This window comes from Agelaius phoeniceus, chromosome 4 (assembly GCF_051311805.1).
Source record: "Agelaius phoeniceus isolate bAgePho1 chromosome 4, bAgePho1.hap1, whole genome shotgun sequence".
NCBI lineage: Eukaryota > Metazoa > Chordata > Aves > Passeriformes > Icteridae > Agelaius > Agelaius phoeniceus.
Window position 1 is genome coordinate 13,866,286 of NC_135268.1, and position 27,193 is coordinate 13,893,478.

Consider the following 27,193-nt stretch of genomic DNA (forward strand, 5'->3'; position numbering starts at 1 on the left):
TCCACACTCTTTCCAGGCTCACTGGTGATTCATTGTACCACAGCTGCTGCTGCTGCTCCTTTGGGTGTCCTGTTGGCTCTCCAGAGGCAAGGATTGAGGTGGGGAAAGAACTTGGAGAGATGTATGTGGTAGAGGAGGAGGAGGAACTGGGGAAGGCAACAAGCTCTTTGTCCTACTTGCTCACGCAGTATTTCTGCCAGCATGTCGCTGTGTCATCTCAGAAACAAAAGTGGGAATTGATTTAAGGCATTCCTGATTGGAATAAAAATAAGAAACTTACTCTGTAAGATTATCTACAAGTCAGTCAGACTCTCCTCTGTTATTCAGTCACCATTTTGCTATCAAGCAGGTTGTAAAACCTGGCTTTGCCCATTCTATGTTTCACAGTTGCTGCATATTGGGGAATGGAAGGAGAAGTTTGGTGTTTTGTTTTTCTCTGTCTCAGCACCAGTAGGCCATGTGTTAAAGACTAAGACTGCCGGATATCCGCATAAAGAAATATAAATAATTTTGGCATTTCAAGTTTCCCCTGGAGATCTTGTTTTGATGCTCAGGTGCTGGGGAGTTCTGAGAGCTCCTTTGGTTATTGCTGCCTTTATGAAAGCAGCTGATCCATCAGTGCTGTGGGTTTGGTACTTAGCAGGAAGGTAGAGGAGTACAGGCGACAGCTACTGCAATCCCGTGCTTGTGTAAACTGCCTATTAGTGATGGAATAGATCCATTCCAGGGCAGTCAGTCACTACTGATGGCCATGTGGCTCGGCACTATTAGGGAAGTAGTTGCTCTCTGTGTGTGCAAACCCTCTGTAACAGAGCTGCTAAGGAGATCAGTGCTCTGTTCTTGGACCCACAACTGGTCTGTCATAGTCCCGTCTCACTTGTGTTTTCCTTTCTTGCTCCTGAAGAAAGAGGCAATGGAGGCAGGAAAAGCAACTGAACTCTGCAGAAGAAAAAGCAGAGTTCCCAAACGATTTCTAGTGGATTGAGGCAGAGACTAAATGCTAGGATGAGGAACCAGATGATCCATTTCACTGGTGTCGTAGTTGTGTTAAGTGAGCACTTGGAGAAGCCGTAGTTTTGAGTCCCCATATCTTGGGGGCCAGGAATTCGACCTGGATGTTAATAGGCGAGAAGTTTATAGGTGTATTGTGGATGCACCTTGCTGGATGAAATGTTACATTGAGTCTCTTCGGCTCTTGGGTCATTGTTGACATTTTTTTGGTGGGGAAATGATAGATAGATGTAAAGATGGAAGACAGATGGATAGACAGAAAGACAGGATCAGATAGTAGATGAGTTACAGTTGTAGCCTAATGCATGTGCTGTCCTAATGCTGCAATATTAGCACAGCATCAGAGTCCCTGTACATCTGCCCCCCTTCCTCCAACTGTACCGATTTATATGAAAATTAAGATTACAAATTAAAACCAGGCTATCCTGGAGTTTTCCAGTTCATCAGCCATCCAATAAAAATGATGTTGAGCTTGTGTGCATAATTCCCAGAAGATTACTTTGTCCTTACAGCTAAGCTCTGTCCCTGATATAAAAGATCTCTATCCAGTTTTATTGAAATAAAGAACTAACATCATAATCCCAATATTGAGGTATAATCTTCATTATCTCCTGACCCTCTTGAGATTTTTTTTTCTCCCACCCCCATTCTATCCTGATTCAGATTTATTTCATTTATAATCCCTATGTGTTTACCTTTATTCAGATAGGATTATAAACCAAATAAATAAAAACCCTCCCCCCCAACATGCCCTAACATACAGCAAATACCCTTCAGCTGAGCTCTCATTCCGTGATGTGTTGGGCTGAGCTGTGGCATGCTGGGCTCAGTTCCTGCAGACTCTGTACCTGGGGTTCCCCCCAGCAGCACTGCCCATGCACCCCTGGACGTGCTCCTTGGGGCAGGGGCTGGCACTGGACCCCCATGCTGGCAGGCATGGTAGGGGACACTGTAAATGTCCATGGAGATGCAGACAGGTGCACTGGCCTGTGGTGGAATGCTGCCCCTGCTGACTGCACTTCCTCCTTACAGTACTTCCAAGCACTTGGTGGTACTTGAGTTTGTTTCTATGCTGAATGCACGGCTGAGGCCAGGAGTTAGAATGAGATGACAGGCATTTGGCGACTTGGCCAAAACCTCTGTTGAGCTGATACAAAGAATGGCTTCTCTTTTCACAGACACTTTCTGGCTGGAGGCTGTGCCCTGGGCTGGCGCCTGCGTTAGTGCTCAGGAAATAAGGGTCACAATGTTGCTCAGATGGGGACTTTTTTGGGTGCAGAGCAGTGTTTCTATGCTGTAGGAATAGCCAAGTGGTAAAGGTGAGACCTATACCTGCCTCCTTTTAGTCACACACAGCAGGTCTGGTGATGGGTAATGTCACAGTCAAGTGTCTTTGGTTACGTCAGAGGGCTAACACAAAGCCTACCTCTGGAAAAGGGGAAGGAAGGGTTTTGGAGGCTGTGTTCCATAGTGGTAAGGTAGTATTAAGGAAACCTCTTTGCTTATTATAATCACTGGAATGTTTACCTATGTGGAGAAGAGAGGAACCTCTAAAACATGAAGTGGGAAAAGTGGTGGGTTTTTTGGGTATGTGCATTGTACAGCGTTGCAGTAGGTTGGACATCCCAGAGGTGTCTCAGTGGCATTTCTTTATAAATGTAAGGAACAGTCACCTGGATAAGAGCTGTGGAAATCAGCAGTATCAGTGGGGTTGAGTATGGGAAAAGGAGGTGCAGTTCCTGGCTAGGCAGGTGGCTTTTCTCGTGGTCCCAGTGCCTCCCTGAGTTACTTAGTCTGAAATGAAATGAGGCTGGAAATATTAGGTTTCAGTGAGAAGAACTTGGAGATTCTGAGGGGAAGATGGCAGTGCAATAGGGCATACATGGCGTTAGAAGGGGAAATTTAGTTTGCTACAGAGATAGATCATGTTGCGTTGCTAAAGTAACTGTGAGTCTTGTCCTGGAGTAAAATAAGTATGTACTTAAGAAGAAATCACCCAGGTAAGCTGAGGTTATTCCTTCTGTCTCCATCTGCTAAGCTGATAACACAGAGACATATTGATGAGGGCTCAAGGAAAACATGAAATATTTCATCAGTAAGATTACACCACACAGAGACAGATGTTGGGAAGCTGTAACATTTAAAAATAAAGAGATAAACACATGCTTGTAGGAGGGATGGAAAGATTATTGTGGGTTGTTGTTTTGGGGTTTTGGGTTTTGGTTTTTTTTTTTGCTCTATGGGCTGAGTGGGAGGAGGGAAGGGGGAACAAGGTGCTGAGAGAAGGAGAGGCTGTATCAGAACATAAAGGAGTTACTACCTGATGGCAGACTGAAGAGGTGAATGCTGCTGCCTTGGGATAAGCAGCTTTTGTGGGAGTAAGGGAGGAAAGTGAGTTTAGCCAGATTTATAAGCTGTCTCTTCTTATATGGACCAGCCATGCAGCTACTCATGGCAGATTGTGTTTTAGTTGTTAATTGTAAAGCTTTACTTCTGAACTAGTCTGACTTAGGAGATGGGTAGTGCTTGACTTAGGGGTGTCAGTGAACAGGAGGCCCACTGTCTGCTACAGGTACTGTGTGTCTGATTGTGTAATACTTGCATGTAGCTGTCGGTCAGGTGAGTCTTTGGCCTTGCCTGTTGCTGCCATGGTGTGTGACAGGCACTGCTGGAATTCTACTTCAGAAGAGTTCCATGAACCCTGGCATTGTGCTGCTCTGCAGCAGCTTTCCCAGCCTTGCTGTCCTGCTGACCCTCACATGGCCCTTGACTGCTTTGAGTCATGCCTTGAGCAAGCTGTGTGTTATCTGTGAGCGGTGTTTAACAGCTGGAAACATTTCCTCTGGGCTGGGGCTGTCCAGCTGCAACTGTAGAGGTGTTTCTGCAGTCCTCAGGAGGTAGGATGTGGGGGCTCTGTGTAATAAAATGGAAGTTTTCAGCAGAAATGCTTCAAAGGAATTTTGGGTATCAGTGAGCTTGGGTATGTAGTGCCTGGTGAGGAAGAAAAGTGTCTTCATCCTTCTTTGAGGGTGTGAGAGCTTGTCAATGGCTCCTGTCTGTAACAAAACTGGCAGCACCTTGGAGGCACCTTTGGTGCCAAAGGAGAGCCCTACTGGCACAGGTTCATGGCTCTGTAGGTCACAGTGGTGGACCAGGCACTTGCACTGATTCACATCTCCTATGGAATTCTGCAGGGGTACAGGTTTGTTTAGGGCCCCACTGGGCAGAGACCAGCTGCAGCTTCCTTGTGTCACCCCAGAGCTCTTGGGCTGGGGAGCTGTTGACCCCAGGGCCCCACTGACAGGGTTTCCTGTGGATGTGTGGCAGTTGCACAGAGTTCCTGGGGTCAGGAAACAGCACTTAGCTTCTCAGCCCATTCCAGTGTCTGAGGCAATCAATCAACACAGCAGCCATCAGCTAAGGGATGTGCCTTCCTCTTGTCAGAGAGGGTTCTGTGAGGAGTAGATGAGGAGTCTGTAATGGGAAAGTCATTCTGTTGGAGGTATACTGCTGCTGCTTTCAGGGGTTGTCCTCATGATCCCTGGGCTTGCTGAGTGCTGGGAGCGTACGTCTTGGCCAAGTACAGAGTTTGACTGCTTCGCCACCAGGGAGGGTTCCTTCATAGCTTTCTCACTTTGATCCTGTGATGGATGACAGTGCCAGGGACATCCTTAACACTGTAAAACCTCTGAGGTTCCCTAAAGGTGATATACATCATGTGTAAACGTTGCCATCTGCAGAATGCTGCTTTATTAAGAACTTCCAACTCTGCCTTAAGTGGGAGGTTGGAGTGACAAAGTGATGGTGTCACTTTGCAACTGGCCCTTGAAAGATGGTCCATTCCCTTCGGGAACCATCTGTGTAGCCCTGTGTGCCTGATGGAATGTTTATTGTGTTTGGCTGAAATAAAGAAAATTATCTTTCTGTTCCTGGTGCTGTGATTTTCAGGGAGTTTATAAGCTTTCTGAAAGATTGTTCCCTTTTGTCCCTAGGGCATTTAAGTTTGGAGCTGGAGCACAGGCTGAAGGTACAGCTTTGGTGGAAGTTTTGTGAAACCCAAGTTTCACAAAGAGGAGTTGATACAGATTTCCTTCCTCCTCAGCATAGGAACCAGCCTTCTGTTTGCCTGTGATTAATCAATTTACATAGCAGGTGGGGATAGCAAATTACCTACTTAGCTACGAGCAGGAGTGGGTTTAAAGGGATGGAAACATCTGAAAAATGTTTGAAAAAAGAAGTTGTGAAGTTGTGTGAGGTCAGTGGCCAGCTGTTGATAGGAGGGGTGTCTGAGCAGCAGCTGGCCATAGATTATCACCTTAATGATGATCATGTGATTGCCCTGTCACTCTTGCTTGGCCAGTTCTTCACTGCCCCTTGTGTCAGCATTCCTCCCTGAGGCTCTTGGAGAGGCTGCAGATCTACATGAAGATGTTCTGAGCTGGGCTTAGTACGATAATGCTTATGCACAGGTACCCAGGTACTGGTTGGGTTCCAGTATTTTCCGCCGTTGGTGCAAGCATGTACCTGGAATGGGCTGAGAAAACAGCGTGAGGGTACTTACACCTAGAAATGCTGCCGCTCTTGTGTGGCAGATCTGCAGCACTCTGGCTCTCTTTACAGAGGTGTCTTATATCAAATAACTTAAAAGCTATTTCTTCTTTTAGTGTAAATACTGTTTAAAAGGTTTAGAAAAGTGCTGAAATTCAGCCCTACTGCTTTCCATCTAGTTCCCTTATGTTGTTTTGTTTTGGTGGTGGAAGTGATTTTTTGTGTGGGACGTTGCAGGGTTTTTTTTGTTTGTGTTTGGTTTTGGGGGACATTGCTTTTCTTTTTTTATTAATGTCATGTTTTGTTATTTTGCTATTTCACATAAAGGCCAGGAAACGCTGTGCAAGGCACAGAAAAGATGATGGCAACAGGGACAGGTGAGGGAAGAGGGCAGCAATGCCCATCTCAAGAGGCAAGGCTGGAAAGAGCAGCTTGGTTAGCTGTGTGTGATGGCATCTGTTGGGAGTATGTCAGGGTGATGAGCTGTTGGAGCTGAGAGATGGAATGGGCACACAGGGAGATGCGCATAAACCACTTACGGTTGGAAAAATTCCCTGGAACACAGGAGATGGGCTCTCCTGTTCAGAGATAGCCAGGCTTGGGCAAGGGGTGTATCACTGGTGTTAGAACATTGCACTGACCCACCTGCCCTGTGCAGCTGTCCTAGGGATACATGGGGGCTCTGACACTGCTCACCCAGGCAAGCTGTGTGTGTCACTAAGATGGTTCCTCAGCTGGGTATACCAAACAGCTGAATCTGCATGTGGCATGGCAAACTGGACTTGTCTCCATTCCTATCTTTCCTTCTTGCCTGGGGTTTTTGCTCTCCAAGCAAATCTGGGTGATTGTCTTCAGAGACCAGAACCACTGGCTCTGATGCCTGTGTGTCCCTGTCCCAGCTGATGCCTGGTTCTGCCTAAGTGCTTCTAGCAGCTCTTCTAGTGTGAGTGAGAAGGCACCTTGATCTGCTGAGTCCCACTTTTTCCAACTGCAGTGTGGGCAAATGGATTTCCTAATTTCTCATTTTATGTGAATAGACAGGAGAACTGCTGCATGATGCTGGTAATAGCAATGGGAATTGAAATTGCAGGATCTGTACATGTCTGTAAGTCTTTGGCTTCTTGACTAAACTATCTTCAAGCAATTTCCAAGAAATTTATTTTTCTTGCTCTAACATCACTAGAAAAATCTAACTATAGGACTTGGGCTATTTAGAACAGTCTATAGTAAATAGTAATGAACTGACTGCTCGCTTAAAACCTTAGCGTTTCACTAAACGTGGCTGTGGGGGTTGTTCTTGCAGATCAGCCAGTAAGGGACATAGGTTTGGCTTCTTGATGTCCCAGAGCTGACATTGGTTTAATTGGGAGGAAATAGGCAAGACAGTCAAGTATCAGGATTTGAGATGCAGGCATCAGGCTAAATGTCCATAGTGTGTGGACTCTTTATGTAAAATGTAGCTACATGTAAGCATGGGTGGCGTGTCCCATTTGGAAAGTTGGCTCTCAAACAGCACTCTGCCACCTGCAAACTGGGAAAAAGTGATGCCTGGGTGGATTATTGGCCTTTCGGACCTGTTTGATGGCAAGCATCTCTCTTGGGTGTGTGTGCTGTCTGAGCTGCACACTCAGCAGCACAGTTGGAATGGCAATGTACAACATCCAGCAGTGGGAACAGAGGTGGCGTGGTGGTCACCACTCTCTTGCCTCACCTAGTACGTGTGGCAGAACTGCCACTTCTCATGAAGGTCAAAAGGGGGCCTTCTCTGCACTCTCTGGAGATGTTTGTTGGACTTGTTGACTGTAATGAGAGGTGTGAGCATGTGCTCAAGAAGTTTCTGCAGGCAAAAGGCCTTGGGCTGTTCAGATGGGCCCGGGTCAGGAGAGATGTCTGGGAGAGGAATATTGCAGGGCAGCAGTGAGGCATCCAGAGAATTTGTCTGAGCAGCTCTCTGCAAGATGCATTTGTCTACAAAGTCTGTCAAGGCTTCTAATTAAGGTTCCTTGGACAAAATAAATCTGCTGCCTTCCCTGTTGACAAGAACACAAGTTGAAAGATTTGGCAGTGAGCAGGGCAGCAGTGCCCAGCCTCAGGGCCAAGGACACAGGTGGAGCTGCAGGACCTGGACAGAAGGCTGAAGGGATTCCATCTTGCACCTGACTTAGCAGGTGGGAGGCTGAGGTGCACAGCCTGCCCATAGCCCCATTCTTTGAAGGTGTGTGAATGGAAATATCCGGAAGAGGGCTGGCTTGGAGCACTTTATTACGATCAGTGCCTTAGTAATGTTCACACTTTGTCATTGCTCACTTTTATGGGGGGGCTGGCTTCAAATGCAGTATATTATGCAATGGTTTTGTCATGTATCAGTGATGATATTAACAGTCTAATGCTAAACAGGTTCTGAGGAAATGAGGAGGAAAAAAAAATTACTTACTATATTTACCCTGAAACAAGATTCAATCTGCCACTGTATTTAATGCTATATTTTTCATTATCTCACAAGCATATGTTGGAACTGCTACAGATGATGAAGTTAGCTGCTGGGCAGAGCTATCATCAATGCTTTCCATCTTTATTTTAATAAGAGGAACGAGCAAATTGTTTGTGACCTTTGTCAAGGGCTTCCTGGAAGACAAGAAACCTAGCTGCAACAGAATCGCTAGCCTGGAGCTCTGCTGAATATTCAACACTTGAGCCCTGCCTGAAACGTGCTGTAACAAAGCCATTGTGTCTGATGGAGCCATGTCTGCCACAAAGGATCTGGGAGCTAACAGCGAAAGTTAAACCTTTCCTTTCTTCTCCTCACACTCCTGGAACAATGTGGCAATATGCTGTTTTGTTCAACCTACTTGCAGGGCAGGAAGCTGAAAATGGTATCTCGCTGACAGCTGGCTCATCACACATATGCTGCTGTGCAGAGAAAAAAAAAGTGGGCTTTTGGTTTTTTTAGGAAGTAAAAAGCTGACATATGTGCTGTTGGTATGTGTCACATGAGGGGCATGTCCCCTATGGCTGGCAGCACTGAGGAGTAGGGAGATGCTGTTTTGGGATACCTCACACAAAGAGAACCTTGTGAGACTCGCAGCACATTACAGTATGGAGCAAACAAGAATGCCGAAGCAGGGATGGTTGCAGAATGCATTCCTGGTATGGAGGGGATTCCTGCAGAATCCCCTCATCCATGCTAGAGTACCAGAGCACCAAATGTCATCACCACTCCTCCACAAGAAAATGGCATCCTTGAGGCATTGCTCCAGTCTGTAGGCAAACTGCGGCAGGGCTGGCCAGTCCTGGGACTGGAATCGCTTTCTCACCTGCAATGGCTTTGGCATTTTCACTTGTGCAGCTCTTAACAGTTTGTGGAGATGGAGATTGTTCCTGATGCTGTCTGTTGGTGCAGGTGTAGGCTTTGCAGGTGACCTCAGATAAAACACTTCATTGTGGGTGCTTATTTAAGCTTCCAGGCAGCATTTCTTATATAGGGAGACAGAAAAGTGCAGTAGAAGTGATAATACACCCCTGTCCGTTATCTCCACTTGTGGTAACTGTGTTCACACTCCCATAACATGGTGCAAGAAGGTGATCTGGGAACCAGGTTTGTAGTGGTGTGATTTTATTTTGTCATCAGTTGTTTATAGTTCTCTGAAATATCAGTACCTTACTCTGGTGCATTTTGCTGACTCTGGTATCCTCAAAACTTGGAGGGAAATACCTTGTGGTTATCTGAGGAAGTTCAGTTATCAATGCAAATTTCACCAAGCTTTTCTGGAGCCCGCAACGCTGCAGCTTGCAAACATCATTCCAGAATTGGTATTTGGTTATCCTTGTGTGGGTGTAATGGCTGTACATGAGACAAGGAACCCGCCCTTAACTTGCCTTGCAAAACGAACGAGAAGTGATCTGGAATGGCAAAGATCAAAAGTCACCTTTTGGTACCTTTGGCACCTTCTTCTGAAGACTTCAGACCATTCGTTGCACCTTTGACTTGGCGGTGCCATTTATCAGGATTCTTTTCACATCAGAGCCTTCTGAAAACCGGGTGTACAGTGATTCCCGGCATTAATGCTTCTGTGCAAAACCATCTGGTGGAAGCTTGGAGTGCTGAACGAAAGGTGTAAACCTGGATTAGTGTGGATATGGTTCTCTATTGCCTTTGGCTCATTCACATCTCACTGGATGTTTTCCAGGTTCCCTTGGAAGAGCCAAGATTGCCATCATACAGTGCAATGCCATATGTTTAGATTCATATGACATATTACCTAAAAGTCATAAATTATTATACTGTGTCTCTTTACAGGGCTGTGATTAGAAATGTTTATGTAAATGCACCTTCCCAAGAAAAATGGCACATGATGTTAAACAACAGTATGCATGGCAGCTCTAATGAGGTACTTTGACTCAGCTAGGATGTTGCCTTGAAAACCATCTGATCAGAGTATAATGAGGAATTAATGTCCTTTTTTAAATGCACTGATCTTAGATGAGGTTTCTGCTGGCACTGACATTACTGGGGAAGAATATGATTGAGAGACAGACGTGTAGAACACACTGCTCTGTGAACTGGGAATACCTGGCCCTAGAGTCCAGTTTGTGGTCCTGGCATTGTGTCTGTGTCACTTGACCGAAATCCAATATGTACATGCATGTTTGGAGATCTGTTCTCACATATGACTGAAACAGGTTTTGCTTGGGCTTTTAAGTTGCTGCCATAAAAGTGAAGAAGTTACCTCTTCCTTAAATTCTCCTTTTTCTGGTGTAAGTCAGCTCATCTCAAGTTCTGCCAATGACAGAACGTGTAATATTGCCACTTAAGTTAGCTGTAGATTGGCTTAACTGCTGCTTTAAACGCAGGTACAGAAATCCATCCAGCAAAGAGAAACAGACCTAGAAAGCTGACCTAAGTGAGCTGTGTATCTCTGTATTTGGGAAAACAACAAAAATCAACAATAGTGAAACAAAAACCCAGAAAGTACAAACAAAACAAACCAAAATCCCCCCTCACCATAAAAAAGTTAATTGGGTAGCTCTCTTAAATATCCAAGCAGAGGACATGGAACAGTTTGGATGAGGCACTGGAGTAAAACAGGAAGGATTTAATGCTGAGAAGAATGTGCTTTTTTTTTGTCTAACAATAGATTCTTCAAACAAGATGAAGAAATCCAATCATTCTAATTAGCACTGATTCACTTTCTCTCCCAGAGGGATTATATCTGAGCTCTGTGGTGGGTACAACTGCAATTTGCCCTCTGTCAGTGGCTGAGATATTGGAGCAGGCCAATACAACATGAAATGGGACAGACCCAAATGGAGGTGGTGCATCAATTAGGAATTGGAGCATTCAAGAAGCAGGAAAAAACCAGAGGAAACAACTGGCTTGTTTTGAAGCACGTGTGAACTTGTGCAGGGCTTGAACAAGTTGTCAGAGTGACTTGGACTCGTCTTTCCTGTAGGGTGTGTGTGACACGGCCCCTCAGTGGCACCTGCAGCCCACAGCAGCTATTCTGGCCTCTCCACAGCGTGTGATGGGTGTGAGATGTGCAGTGCTGCTACACGAGCGCTGATGTGTTTTCAGACACAGGTGTTGTACGTGGCTGTGTCTGCCTGCTCTTGTCATCCCTCCCATCAGCACCACAGGCGGGTTCCAAGGCTCAGTGTTGCCCCGGGATCAGCTCTCCCATGATTATGTGAGGGATCAGCGTGATCGGCTGTCACTGATTTCACTGACATCTGTCCCCACAGCGAGACAAGCTGCAACATGAATTATTGAAGACATACACATGCAGATCTGTGTCGTGATTACGCCAAACAATGCGCTTTGCCACCCTCCGGAGAGCACAGAGAGCCGTGTGGACAGCTGCTTTAACCCTTTCTGACAATCTGTTACCAGCTTCCAGCACAGGAACTTCACAGAGGTCTGGGGCACTTGGGCAGCCTCAGTCCTCGCTCCCCATGCTGAGCTGCTACTGCAGATTTACTGTCTGGAGAAGTTTCCCTCTCTGCAAGGCTTTGCAAAACAAGGTGTTGGAATCTTGATGGGAAAGCTTGGTCTCACTACAGGCAGAGAATGCCAGACCTGATTCAGAAAATGAAGGAGGGCTTAAAACCTCATCATTAAGCATGACTGAGACTTGAAGAACTTTGGGGCTCCAAGTGCTTTGGACACCGCCTGGCAGTCTGAGGAAGGGAGTTAGGAAGCAGTCTTAGGAAACAATAATTGACTTGCTGACTTGAATCACTGCATGGGTTTCAAACCTGTGCTACATCACAGCCACTTATGTTTGCTTGGTTTAACAGTGTGTATGATTAATCACCTGATTAATCAATCAGGTCCTTTTGTCAATAGACATTTCAGTCTCAAACTTCCTATCTGTCAAAAATGCCTTGAGTCAAGCTGGCTTTTGTATATCCCATAGCTGAGTAAACAGCTTCTGAATCTGGGTAACTTTACAGTCAGGATGAAGCCTTTTTCCATTTTAGTGCAGCTTCAGCACAGATTTAAGTGAAGCAGACACATAAAGGCCCACTCTGCTGACCTTGGAGGTCGAGGGGGGGCTGCTGTGGGATCCAAGTGTCTCTGCTCCATTGACCTTCTCAGTGAGCTTCATAATTTGAGGGCTCTTTGCAGCTGGCATTCCAACAGTCTTCATCACCATATCTGATGAACCTTTTCTCTGCTGGTTTTAGCTTACAGAAATGAGCCATATTGATGGGTTTTGCTGTCTGCTCAGTCTGGGTTATTCTGCATTGGTTTGTAATGACTGGACTTGTTTGGATGAGTTTTTTTAATCTCACTGTTTTCTGCTCCTGCACAATAGATATTGATTCAGCAAAGACTTAATATGTCTTGAACACTGTCAGAAGGGAGGATGAGCTCTCCTAAAGGGCTTAGCAGGAGTCAGATGTGGCCTTCACCTTGTTGGACAAGTAATTATAATGCAGACCCTTGGTCAGGGCCATGCATCCACAGCCATGAATGTTTGGAGCTTTAGGGGAATGGATTATTTGCTCTAAATATACTCCAAGTAATTGTATAGCTCATATCCAGCAGGTCAGGATTACAAATTTCATTACAGATTTTAGAGATTGGAAGCCTTTGTACAATTACCCTAAGTCCAACTAAGAGGTAAAATCATTCCTTCGAGATGGACTAAGAGAGGGATACTGATCTGATATGACTTTCCCTAGGCTTCAATTTCATTAGGAAAATAAGAATCCCTTTTCATTTCATCTGGGTTTGATATGCCCTCAGACATACGGCATATCAGGTGTGATGTATGCTTGGAGCCTTTTCCTCCTCATGTCTTAAAGCTGTACAGGTCAATATCCTTTGGGCCTCTCCTTGCTTATTTCTAAACAACTTTGTGACTGCTGGCTAAGGAGGTCCCTTGTGAAAAGCCTTGTGAGGCTGGGCAAATGCTGCAGGCAAGTTGCAACAGGATCTCTGTACGTAAGACTACATTGTCAGAGGATGGCATAGGAGGAGGTGAGGGTTGATACAAGAAGGTGTTAAACACTGATGCTAACCCAGAAACAACTGGTTTTACCTACACACAGGTCAGTGTTTATGTCTGTGCAGCAGTTTATTGATTTTCTGCTTGGCAAAAAGAAAATAACAGTCACTATAAAGCTAGTTCCACTTAGTGCTAAGACAGAAGACCCAGAAGGGTGGTAGAGAGGAATAAATCACGAGCTCTGCGGGTTGACTATAGGTTCGAAAGGTGTGAGCAGGAGGTAACTCTGGGTGCTCTGGGTGGGCTGTGGCTGGGTGTGACTCGAGTGCTGTACTGAGGTGCTGGAGGATGAGCATGGGCCCCAGTGCTCTGTGGAATCAGGGCTCACCTGGGTGGGAATTGAGATGGAGAGGTACGCACAGCCCTTCCTATGCTGCCATGGGCATGAGCCAAATGGCACACAGGATTTAACTATCAGAGGGAGATTGCTGCAGCACCATGTCTTCTTAGCCACATCTGTGACCCTCATCTTCCCTTCCTGTGGCAGAGCACAGGATGGTGACAATGAATTCCATAAGGTGAGTGAGCAGGATTGTATGCTTCCCATCAAAAGAGCAGCATCTGTTGTTTTTAGCACTTCTTGGAATCATGAGTGTCTTAAATCAAACTAACAGTACATTAAGGTTGTTTGAGGTATTAATACTCCATATTTCTAGGGGTTGTTTGTTTGTTTCTTTGTTTTTTTGTGTTTTGGTGGGGTTTTTTTCTTTTTTTAGTTTTTTAATAAAAGAACCTTGCCTTTAGTGTTTCAGGCTTCCTATAGCTGGTGTTACTTTCCAAAGCAGCAACTTAGTGCTGTTGTTTTCTCACTGCCTTGCTGGTGTCACACGGGCGTTTGTTTAAAAGCAGAGCTGTACTGGAACAAAAATTTGTGTGTGTGAGTGGACATACGGAGAACCTGTGGGTCAAATTCACTGTTCCTGGCTGCTGTAGTCATTTCAGCCTAAAACATGTTATTAGCCTTTGGCTTTGGGAAGCCATATGGCCAACAAATCTGGCCAGAAGCAGACTGAATCCAATTCACAGAAAGCTGGTAAACCTGGATTTGTTGCTGAGAATGTCCAAATGTTGTCTTTAGTCAGCCAAGAAAATACTTGCAGCCAAACTATTATGATAAAGTAAGACTGATTGTTGTGTTTTCACCTGACAAACACAGGTGATGGATGCAAGGAGTGACAGCATCTCTGTCAGGCAGTGCAAGTTCATAGCCGCTCATTCCATAATGCGGCTCGGGCTCCGCTGTAGTATCAGTGTTATGCTGGCGAGGCTTTGGCTGCCATCCTCTTCCTTCTGGTACCTGCCTGAGAGGAGGAAAACAGGCTCAGATTGGATGCTCAGTGCTCTGCCTGAGCAAAGGAGGAACAGAGGGGACTTGGGCATCACCTCTCTTAATATTTACGGCAGCATTGCCCAGTGGACTTTGAGTTCTGGGACATGCCTGGAACTGGATTGCAGTTGTTTTTCAGTTTTGTAATGAGGGAGATGCAACTGTTATTACATGTAAATCCAACATGTTTAGCTCCACAAGAGAGGGGGCGATTTTTATTATCTTTCTCTGGTAAGAGTTACTCGCTTAAGAAGCTTTCAAAATATTACCCAGTCACTGAAGGTTCTTTAAGAAAAATATGACTGCTCGTGTAAACAATTAATGGTTGTTAAGCGTGGCAGTGTATATTATGACAAACAACACATGCTACATTATGCCAGCTGGTGTAATGATGTGATAATGTCTGACTCATTAACTCTGGCACACAGTTTACGATGCCCTTCTATGACAGGATTAATTGATTCACACATACATTAAAACAAAAATAACTAAACTGAAATTCAGCTGGAAGCCTGGCTTCTCATTTGTCATCAGCCCTGTTGGTGGCTGCAGCCAGTCTGGGCCCAGTGCAGAGCCAGCCGAGGTTTGTCCCCTGACCTCTGTTTTGGCCAACACCATGAGTATCTTGTGAGAAGGGAGGAAGTGATGAGAGCCAATACCAGGCTCCTGCAAGGACTTTCAGGTATTCTGGGACTGTTTGGATCAAGTAATTAAGTTGAAAGGTGAAAATACCCCAAAACTGCAAAGCCCTTTTTGCCTGAGTAAAGCCACGAATGCATGGACTGTTGTTTGTTGTCTGTACAGAGCTGAGAGCTAGTTAATGTATTTGTGTCAGAGCACTGAGATAAGCTGTTGCTGGGGAATCTTCCCTCAAACCAGAAACTTAGGCACAAGGAAAAAGTGCTGAAGGATGGCTGAAAGTTGTCCAGGCAGTAGGAAAACTGAATTGGAAACAATGCTATAAAAAAGAAACAAACCAAATTAATTTAAAATGGAAATGAAAAAGCTTGTGGTGATGTGACATCTGGCTTACCTGCCTTGTGCTCTGGTGCCAGTGAGGAGCCTGGCGTGTCTCTGCTGTGGACACTGAAGCAGTGTTGTCACTGGGCTTAGAGAAAAAATGTAATCTACATCTTCCCATTTGACAGGGAAGGAAAGAACAAGTTAATTGTTCATACTAAGAAATCTTCACAGTTGTCTTGCTGAATGACAGTTTGTAGCTGAACGAAGGTCGAAAGTCCTGGGGCCTACCTATGTGCTCAGAGTTATCAGCAAAAGGGTAACAGAAAGGAGGGCGTTCAGGGGGTAAGTGCAGAACTGTCTGAAAGCTTGAAAGAAGCTACAGGTGGAATTGAAAGTTTATTTCAACCTATGGCTTCTTCTGGCTTTCCAAAAGGCAAAGAAGCTGCTAAAGTAAAGAACTTTGGGATCTAAGAGGCTACTACTCAAATGCCAGATAGTGAAAAAGTTCTAAGGAAGAAGTGACATTGTCCAATTAGTACACTTCACAGCACTTAAGAACTAGAGGTGGCTGAATTTGAATGTTCAGTATGTTCTTAATGTTCACATTTTAAATGGGTTCTCTTTGTGGTATGACTTCCATAAGTGGATAATTCCTGCAGCATGGAGCAGAATGTGAAGAAGCTCTCTTTGGGCAGAGAGATCTGTTCTAGGGGGAACAGCCCAGTGCAAGTACCTGGAGTAGGTGCTTCAACTTTGCTACTGTAAGCCAGGATTTGAATGAGACCTGGGATGTGAGTCAGACCTGGCTGCCCCAGCTGCTGTGTTTCACTCTTGATAAACATATTCAGCAGTCACTGAAACTCTCGGAAAGCTCAAAAATAGGTCCTGGCTCCAGAGGAGTTTCCTGCCTCACAGGCTTGCTGGATAGTAGAATTATACTGTGGCAAAGAATAATCTAGAAGTGGGTATAATAGACAATCTCTGTTACAGGCATTTCTGTGCAAAAATGTTTCTGAGTGAAACAGTATCATGAAAAGCCTTTTCCTTCTACTGAATACTCAGGGTTGGGGTTTTCCTCTAGTCCTCTCTCTGAAAAATAGACAATGTTTTATGTATCATCCACCTTCCCTTCCTCCAGTTTCCTCTGAAAATAGAATCTTTTGTTTGGGGCAAGTTTATTTCCTGTGCTTTTTCCAGCTGGAATCCTGGTGTGACAGTATTCATGGTGCTAGACTGCCAGCCTTGGCCTAATAAGGCAACTGGTGATCCTTAGAAATGTTTTCAGTCAGGGTTCTGACTCAATGCAGGTGGTTGGGAACATGGAGCACTGAAATTCCATCTGAAATGAAGCGCTGCTGGGGTGTGTTGGAACAGAGCTAGCTCAGGCTTTTTCCAGGGTATGTGCACTGAAACTTTGTGCATGGAGGACCTCTCAGAGCATCCTCTCTTTGTCCCAGTAGGAAGGATAATCATACTTGATTTATGATGGTGAAGATAAATGGAATAGTAATTATAGGCAGTATTTTGGCTGGTTTAAATTATATTGGGCACGTTATGAGTAATTTCACATGTCCTAACTTTCCCTGCCAGTGGCCAGTGGCTGCGGATACCTGAGAGGGTTTTCAGGTGTTCCTGCCACGTGCTCTGGCCTGAGCTCTAGGCATGTCCACAGGGAGGTGAAATCCGTGCTCAAACATGATTGTTTCCTGTGGCTTTGAGTTTTGGTCCACTCTCTCTGCAGTCGTTTCCTCTTTGAAAGGCCCTCCTGTGAAAGTGTGCCTCAGGTGTACCTCTCTGTCTCACTGTAGGGAGAGCCCTGACTGGCCTCAGGGTGGGCTCAGGTTGGGTTTGCTGGAGTTTCTCCAGGCAAGGGTAGCACTGAGGTACTGCTGAGTTTCCAGCCAAAGCTTACTGAGCTCAGAGCTGGGGCTGTGTGCTCAGCTGGCATCACAGTCACCTGGGGGGACACGGGGACCATGACAGACGGATCTTATCCTTGTGCTCAACGCACTCTTCTGGAGATTTTACATTTCCTGCATTGAACTTCGCAGTCGGAATTTTTTAAAATCAAGTATGGTAATTGTCAGACTTGGAAACCCAGTTCAGATCAAGTCCTTACAATGCTTTAGTGCACTGTGAAAATCTTTTCTGCCCTAAAGAGCTTGCAGTAAGCAGGTGAGGAGAAAAGGAGTATTTTATCTCAAATAATTCCTGAGAGTCTGGCATAGACAAGGATTCAAGATACTGTCTGTAATTGATACATCTTGAACTGGTATTTAAAAAAAGAAATTAGGTGTTTGGCCAAAAAAATGCTGCATTAGTCTGTGTGAACCTTGGCTGTAAGGGTTTGCATTTGGCTTATAACAAAAACAAATTATGAATAATGCCTGAGTGGGGGATGGATGCCTGCACATACACTGTACAGATTGTATAGCAGGCCTGTACAGCATTGCTGGTAACAGAAGTGTGCATCCTGCCTCATGCAATCTCCTAATGGCCAAGGATGTTTTAATGGCCACCTTAAGTAAAGTCTCCTCCTGTGCTTGGAGCTTGTGTCCCTTGGGCCCTGTGGTGTGCACACAGCTCTGAGGGGGTCCCTAGCTACTGCCAAGGGAGCAGCATTTCTGGGGCTTGTGATGATGGTGCAGAGGCTGAATTTCAGCTGAAGGCAGCATCTGATGATGAGGAAAGATAACAATCAGTTCCAGAGGGATAATAAATGGCATAATTAGCTGCACTCAGACTTTGCTTCCTCCTGATGTGAAGTTCGTAGTTAAGGTGGAGTTACTTTCAGAGACCCTGGAAGCCATTGGCTGGGAACTTGTCAGAGGTTTCTCTGTTGTTTGTGTCCTGGATAAGTGTGTATGACTAATAAGAAATAGCCTGTAGAGCTGCTGGGACAGTAAGGACTGTAATGCATGCTAAACACAGGGGCCAAGCACTGCAGGCAATTCCTCCAGGTCTCCTCTAAAACACCTGGTAAAGTTTTTGCTGCAAACTGAAGTAGATATTGAAATATTCCTCAGGTTAAGTTTTTTCATTTTGTTTTAATTAAAACAATTGGAACAAATGGTGTGGCTCTAGTTTCAGCAGGAGGTTCAAGTGGATGACTGACCGAGTTGAGAGTGTATTTACTCCAGCCTCAGCAGAGAGATTACTCATGGGGATCTTATTGGGCTACATGATTAAAATAGAAAAAAACAACAAAACAAAAAGCAGCAGCAACAAATTTTCAATATCTAACACATAAAGTGGCTGCATAATGTTGCTTTTAGATGGATGATAGTTTAATTTAATGTTTAGTCTGATGCATGGGCTTACTCAGACAAACAATTGCTTACTCCCAGGGGATTATGGGCATTAATATCAGTGATAACACAAGCATCACAGCCATGCTCAAACAGAGGGCTGGAGGATTCGAAGCAGCCTGGTCCTCACAGGACCTGATTTGTTTGGTTGATTTCACTGTGACTTTTTGAGAGGCTGGAAGTGCTGCAGCGTTACCTGTACCTGCAAATGAAAGGGAACTCCTGCAGCAGTTCCTTGTGGGATGTGCACGAGACACCTTGTCCTTGAACTGCGTCAAGGAGCTGCAGCTCTGGCTGTGCTCGCATCCCCAGTCTGTACTTCAGTGGGTGCTCCTGTTCTTCCCACCCTGTCCCTGGTGACCCTGCTTGCTTCAGCTACCAGCTCTGACTGGTTAAACATGGGAAGAGCAGCCCAGAGAAGTATCCTAGGTGAAGCAAGGTCCTGCCCTTGGTCCTGCCTTGGGTGTGTGTAGGCAACACACTGGTCATCACATGATAGCTTGGTGTCTCACAATGAGCATGTAAGTAGTTTGGCTTAGTGGCAGTGCAGAGAAATTATTAATTAACCAATTTGGTAATAGAATATACAGAGGCGATGTAGCTGCGTAAAGGAGGATCAGAGGGCTGTAATTTGCTGCTATCACTTGAATTATATTATGGAAATGAGCTTCAAAAACTGCAGGAAAGTAGAGTTAAAAAATATTGCTGTAATGGGCTTGGGTTGTTTTTCAGTTGCCTTTTTTTCTGATTTGCTAATGATTATTGTATGTCCATCCTTAAAGTCATTTGTGATGTGTCCCATGCTGAGAATTATGACCAGCAGCAAGAAATGAGAAATTAATTTGTTTTAAATGATACTGCACATTATCAGGAGAGAGGCTGCATTTTCAGCCACCAAAATGATTCCTAATGACAAGCTTAATCCTTCCATCAGACCCAGCTGCACAGAGTGCTGCACGTCGGCTGCTGGGTGCCAGGGTAAAGCACAGGGTGGATTGTCTGGCTCAGTTGTTTGAACCAGTAAGTAAATGTGGCACAAAGATGCTTTGGGTGATGGAGCACTCTTGCTGAGAACACAGTAAAGAGAGAAGTGCAGAGATGAAGCTGTGTGATTAGCAAAAGCACACGTCCCTGATGGGAGTTCCTCTGGCTGTAAAGGTCTGGAGCTTACACAAATCAGGCAGTGAGGAACACATGCCCCACCAGTGATGGTTCCCAGCACTCCTGCAGGGCCTTTCATTAGGAGCTGGAGCCAGGAAGGAGCTCCAGATCTAGCTTCCTGGCCACTAGGTGGTTAAATGAATGAACAGAAGTGCTTGTGTTTCTCTATAATTGAAGCCCACCTTGCTGGGAGTTTTTAGACTGCATTTTTGGCACAGTGTAATGTTTCTCTCTCCGTCTTATTCCACTGAAATTTTTTTCCCCCCAGTTTTCACCCAGCTTGGACTTTGAGCAATACACAAGTGGAGATTGGAATTGTTAAGCTGGAATTGCTTCAGCTGTTGTGCTGATGGCACAAGTTGCAGGCTGCTGCTCGTGTAATGAGATTTACAAGTAGGTGAGGTACAGGTTGATGGAACAGCGAGTCTGGTACAAAGTACAGTTTGCCTAGGTTTGGAGGTCAGTGGCTCAGAGGAAGTAGCTGTTTTCTAGGTTTGAGAAGTACTGAGTCAAGGATGCCAGGCTATGGATAGAGCAGCTATAGCTGCAATCTACAGTCACCATGGTGCATTTGTTGATGAGAGCAGTCACCTGTTGGCAGGCTCCAGCACAACCTTCCGTGCCTGGTGTTTTAATATCATTCTCACGTGTTTTTGTCAATAACGCTTGTTTGAACTGCTCCAGACCTGTAACAACTTCAAAATCTCTGAAGGTTTTGTTTAGGCTGGAAATACTGATGTACTTAGAGAATTTCCCTCAATTTTTGCTTCTGAAGGAAGGAAGGAAGGAAGTGATATTTGTTATGCCAGTCATCTCTCCAGCTGTGTGCCTGGGCTGCCCCAAGGTTCTGGTGTTTCTCCTTGCATGAGATGTTGGGTGCCTTGGAGTGGTGTTTTCAGGAAGAATTGTTTTACACTTTGGCAGCTGTTGGTATGGTTGTTCCCAACTGGCCAGGGTCCAGGAGTTTGCTATGCCTAAGGCAGTCAAAGCATGATGGGTGTGGGAGAAGTGGGCCATTGAAAGAGGTGTCTGAACACGTTCCTGTGTGGGATGGAGCCTCCCTGTGCGTGTCACACTGCTGCATGTGCTGAGCACTGGAGAGGGGCTGCTAGGGCTCATCAGCCAGGGCTGTTTATTTTGTGTAGCCCACAGCTGGCTGTGGAGTCTGGGCTCGTGACTGACAAACCAATGAGTTCACCCTTCATCTTCTGAAAGTGATACTGAGATTCTCCGCATCCTGTATTTTAATTTTTTTGTCCTTCTTTGTCATTTTCCCAATGAAAATTACTGCGGCACTGATCTCAATGTTAATGTATTCCTGCTTACATTTGACTTCTGAATATGTTATGGCTAATTATCATTACACAGGACGAGAGATCAGAGCCCTGACTGAGGTGCTCAGTGTGGGAACAAAAGGAGGCCAATGCTGCGCCTTGGCTCGAGGCCCAAAAATGGTGACGGAGCATCTTGAAACTGGTGGAGTCTGGGGAGGGGGGCTTATTGGCTTTTTTTCTCTTTTAGTTTCATTTTATTATTTTTTATGAACTGGGGGAGGGGCCAGGATGGGGGCTAAAATTTCCCCTTGAACATGATGTCAATATGTTGGCATGTCTCCTTTTATTAAGATGCCATCCAACTGATAACAAGTCCTGCTGTGTTTTACCAACATAAAAAATTAGACTGGAGACCAGGGAGCGGCAGGTGGCTTTTGGCACCAAGAAATAATCACACTTGATGTGGAAAGTAAAGTAAAAGGAGCCATCTGTTCACTGCAGGAGGACGTGAAAAATCACATTAACATATTGTCACTAACATCATGAAATACACAGTTAATAATAAATTTAGTTATCATGGCAAGCTGCATTGGGTGCTTCCTTAGAACAGGTATTGTGTGGAAGATGTGCTTGCGCACACGCCCCTGTTGAGTTCTGTCCTGGCTGTTGTGGCAGTCCGAGCCCTCCGGTTTGTTGCTACTGGGTTGAGCAGACACGCCTGTCTCTGCCAGGAGCAGGGACAGTGTGTCAGAGCTCCTCTCCTGCCTCTGCTTTTCATCTGCTCTGCCTGGACCTATCCCTGTCTTCTGATTGCCAGGCAAGCACACAAGATGGTTGAAAAGGAGGAACTAGAAATCTGATGGAGGGAAGGGAATGAAAAGCCTAGAAAACAAGAGGAGTCATGAGTCAGGCCTATATGCAGTGAGTCCCAAAGTCCACTCCCATGTCCGCTTCAGTCCTTGGGAGGCTGTTTTAGGATCATTGGATTTGTTGGGTGTTTGGGGGTGGTGCCTGTGTTAGCTGACAGTGCTGGGTGCAGCCTATTCCCTCACTGTCACTGCCTGCATTTCCCAGGGGTCCCAGGACTGTGAGCACTGATGGATTGATCCTCACAGCCCTTCGTGAAGTGGGACTGAAGGGTGTGCTCATCTATGAAAGATGAGGATTGAAGCCTGCAAAGGCAAGCAACACCCACACACAGGCAGGCTGGGGCAGAAACAAGCATTGGATATAATTAATGTCAATCAACTTGGCCGTATGGAAAAGATCTTGTCAAATGAACTTGATATCTTTTTTGATGAGATTATGAATCTGGCTGATAGACTTCTCTTGGTACTGAATGAGATTTTGATTATGAAACTGAAATGATACAAAGTTATCACACATCACCAGATTAAAAACTTGCTAACTGCTGAGTCTTGAAATACAGCTATAGCCAGGTTCTCCGTGTTGAGCATGTGTGATTGTACTGATACCCTGCAGGTGTAGCTTTAGTCCTGCACTGTTACACCTCACAGTTTTCTGTTACTGGCATTGAAGAAAATGCACTGCGGCTCTCAGCAAGGGCACAGAGGTGTCTGGGATGTTGTGTAGCAGCAGGGACATTGCTAAAGGTGCTATTGCAGCTCTAGAACAGTACTAAGGACTTAACAGTGAGAGGACTGAAGTGCTTCTATGCCCCTGGGGGCTTGTGACTGGTGTTTTCAAGGCTGTGTTTAGTCCTGGGGGTGCCTGTTCTGGCAGTCCAGTGGAACTTGAGAGAATGTGAAGAAGACTGTGAAAAAGATGGAGAAATTGGATTAGTTCTCTTCTGGGAAAGGTGCATGGTCACTGTTGAAATGAAGGCATGGATAAAGCTGAGGAGGTTGGAGTAGCAGCCAGAGGCTCTGGGAGTCACATCCTCCCAGATTGCTTTCTTCTGTTTGCCATTGTTTACACTTTTTGGGCCTGAAGCTGCAATGGTGTCCTTGGTTCTCAGGCTGTAAAAGGATTGTTTTGTCTAACTAAACTATGAAGAGAACTTGCTAACACTTTATATGAAGTTCAGAGTCACATACCAATGCAGTACAGAATCTGAAAAACATAAAAGCTAAAACTTAAGGCATCAGGATAATAAAAAGCTCTTTGGTAAAAAGACATAAACCTGCAATAAAAAGGCCATTTGGTAAGAGACCGTGTCTGGAAGCTGGAGCAATTTTCTGCTTGCAGGTGCAAGTTTTCTGGTAAAAGGGGGGCTTGGTTTTTCATGGCTTGAGGTCTTGGTAGAAAAAGTAACAAATCTGTGTTTTCAGTGAGGAAGCAAAACCTGAAAAGTAGACTTGAATATCCTTGTTTTACTTAGTAATCCATGTTTTGGCCCTTCTTGAGAGGCCTTTCTGCCTCCCTTGAAACCCCTAAGCAGAAACCTTTGCTGCTTGTGAAAGTGAGTTGCCTGGAGTAGAGTAAAATTATGGACATGGCAGAATGTTTGGCTGCTGACAGTTCATTTTACAAGTAAAATGTCACTTGAGGGGGAAAAGCCATATCTATTGACAGCCTTTGTGTGTTCTGACAGGCCTTTCTAGTTTAGCTCCTTCGTTTTTTACCTGATGGACCTCTCCGGCTGTGGACGCTGAGGCAGATGGGCTCCACAGGCAGCCTGAGGGCACAGGAGGAGGGAGGGACCAGAACTCCGGAGTGCTCGGAGCTTTTTGCCTTTTATCATAGCGCTGAGGGGACCCACAGAAGCTGACAGCACTGCAGGGGCTCCAGGAGGAGCTATCTGTTCCCAGGGACAGAGGGCACAGTCCCCTGTCAGGCCATACGGACGTTTTAGCACAGGCACGGGCACTGGGAGAAGGTTGTGCCTGTGTAGCCACAAGCATTCATGCTTCATGATGGATTCCAGGCTTCTCTCCTCTGGCTTGCTTGTCACCTTTCCATGCTTGTCTTTTCCTTTCTGATGTACAGACATCCCTCTCCCTGCACAGGAGTCCCACCTGTTTGCAGCAGGCAGGGAGTCAGCTCCTCCCAGCTGATGGCATCTTGCAAAAATAAAACAAAATAGGGCCTTTGGGGCCCCTCTAATGACCGTTAGCTGCAGGGGTCAGGTTATTTGGTGCTTGAAGTGCCTCCAGAAGCCAGTGCTGTTTGCAGAAAAGGGTTTGCTGGACTTTATGGTTTGGCAATTATATGGTACATATAATGTCCATGCACAGCTTGCAGTCTGCCACTGCCAGAGGTGTCCAGCCAGCTCCCAGGGATATTCCCCTTGGTGGAGTGCAGAGTTTTAAAAGACAAAAATGTTTCCCTTCCTTTTCCAAAACATTGCCAGCACCCAAACAAAGCCCTTTCAGGATGGCTCCTGCTATGGAATCGAAATGGAATTGCAAGGAAGCATTGCCATAGGTATCGTGGTGTGTTCATATACACTTGGAATCTGGGAGTAAGAGCAGTGTGCTGTATTGTGTTCTCATTTACATAACTAATTGGAGCACAGTCCTTATTATTTTGATGATGAGTCTGCATAATAGAAATCTCCTTAAACCCCAGTAGGAGACAGGGGAGATAAATACCTTTGAGGTTCAGTCCTGTGCTTCCTTCAGTACTGCAGCATGCTTGAAGTGGTGCTAAAGATTTCAGAACATCTGGCAGGAGCAGGTGGTGGTTTACCTTTCAATATGTTATTTAAATGACAATTTAGTTAAGCCTGCAAATAATAATAGTCATAAAAATAGTCTCACATATATTTTTGTCTTAAAGGAGCTTTCTGAGCTGAGCTATCAAGCCCTTTTATGTTCCAGGCGAGGCCTGTGCCCCCTCTCTCTCTGTGGTGCTGAGCAGGTTTTCTATGCAATGTTTGTGCTGAATGTTTTTTCTTTACTTTCATGTCTAAAATGAACCATCATATTGAATTAAGATGTGAGGTCTAAAATGAACCATCATATGAAGGTGTGAGTGCAGAGACAGCTGGAAGTGTGAGCCAGGAACAGTTGTCATGTCTGAATATTCTGTTGCCTCTTGTATCGCATCCCCAGAGAGAACCTCTGGTGCCTCAGACAGTGACTTGGGCTGAATTGGTGTCTTCCCATGTCCAAGGTGTCAGTCACTAGCATGTATGATCCTTTGGAAGTGGTAATCTTTACTGTTGGCCTCTGATAAATGCTCTCAGAGCAAGAGCAGCACCTCCTTGTGTTTCTGTGCTCTGCATTGGATTCTGCCTGTTCCAGAGACTTTGCTTCATTTCACCACATCAGCACTGTGACTGCTTAGCACGGGTAGCACTGAGCGGTAATGAGAGTCTGATGAGTACAGAGAGGCCCTGCTTCCTTAGTTTATTAATTGGCTAATGATATTTGAGGTCTTATTTACAGACGGAAAGCTGACTGCAGCTGTAAACATGCTGATAGAGCACTGGGGCCACAGGAGACACAAGACGAGACAGAAAAGGGGATGAATAAGATGTATTTTCTGTTGGAAAAGTCAGAGGCATGGATGTAAACATGTTTGACCCAGTAAGGTGATGGCTGCAATTTTCATTGTTCAAGAAAGGATTTTCACTCTGTATTAGTGCATAAGTGTAGTTTGGTGAGATATTAATGGAGATAATGCTTTCTCTTGGCTCAAGTTACTGGCTTTGAAAACAGACTGGTTTGCTGAAGAGAGAGACCATTACAAAAAAAAAAAAAAGATGATGCAGCCACTCTTCTCCTTTGTGATGGCTGTGAGTGTAGGTGACCCTGGAAAGAGTACTTCCATGGTCATGGCAGTGGGACTGAACTCCATGCAGAGATATAAGGAACCAGGTTTTGTCAAATATTTCCTTTCTGGCACTGCTTTGTTACCTCCTCTCTATAATTAATTGTGTCACGTAGAAGGAGGTTGATTGCTCCCCATCTCTGAACGTGCAGGTCTCATTTACCTAGAGCAGGCTTTTCAGTGGGAATGGAGTCAGAGCTACATTGTTGCCTCGTTACAGTCCAGTTAAAATGCAGCTTGAAGCTAATGCTAGGTTGATTATTAGTTGTCTAGAAGGCCTTTTTCCTTCTGTGCCTTTTAACCAGGATTTCCCATTACAGCCTCATCCAGAAGGATGCAGGGCTGAGAGCTGTGCACAGCGCTGGGAGCTGTGCTGTGGGCAGGGCTCCAGACCTGTGCACAGAGAGCAGGTGTGGTGCAAGCGCTCCCAAGTCCACCTTCTGCAGTGACAGGAGACTGGCCATGTCCCACCTGGGGGTTCTCACCTTGGACCTTCAGCTGAAGGCTTTTGAGTTTGGAGTTGAGTGTGCCATAAGTTGGTTGCAAAACAACTCCTTTTTTACTTGTTTACACCTTTGTGTAGTGTTGAAACAGTTAGGAAGTGCAGGCTTACAGAGCCTCTTGAAGAGCACAGTTGTGTCTCCAGGGGTGCAGTGGGAATGGGACTGGAAATTTTTGGGCTTGCTTGCTTTCTGCTCTTTATGAATCTCTTTGGTATTTAATCACTGAGAGGAGAATTAGTGGAAAGGACTTCAGAGGAAGGTGTCATTAAGTGGAACTCCATGTGGTGAAATGTCTGGTTTAACCCAGCTGGTGCAGTACAATGCAGAGTATCTTGTAAAGGTATTGCCTGCAGCCAAAGGTGCCCCAGGCTGGGGTTTGTTTTGAGAGGGAATGGCTCAGTCTCACATATTGTGCAGTAGGAAACCTTCTGCCTTGCAGCTCCCCAGTGATTTATTGGAGGTGTTTAGCCAAGGACTTAAATGGGTTAGTAGACTAGCACCTTCAGGGAAGTTGCTCTTTATAATTTAACTTTGAGAGAGCAGGTTATAGTGCTCTCAAACAGTCGTGTCAAAGACCCAGCAAAAATTAATGGCTCAGAACTAATGGCAAGCTTTCCAGGATGCTGCTCTGATTTATTGAGTGATGCTAAGCTCCAGCATCCTTGTGTGGAGAGCACTTGCCTTCCTGTAAGGGGGCTAATATTACCTCAAGCTGTTGTCAGTTGACTTGGTGGATTGCTGAGATGCTGCTCCGGGTGTAGGTAGCTGGTGGTGATTACTCCGAAGCATTCAGGGAGCAGAAACCCTGGGGAAAGGCTGATGAGCTGCCCGGGAGGATGATGTTCCAGCC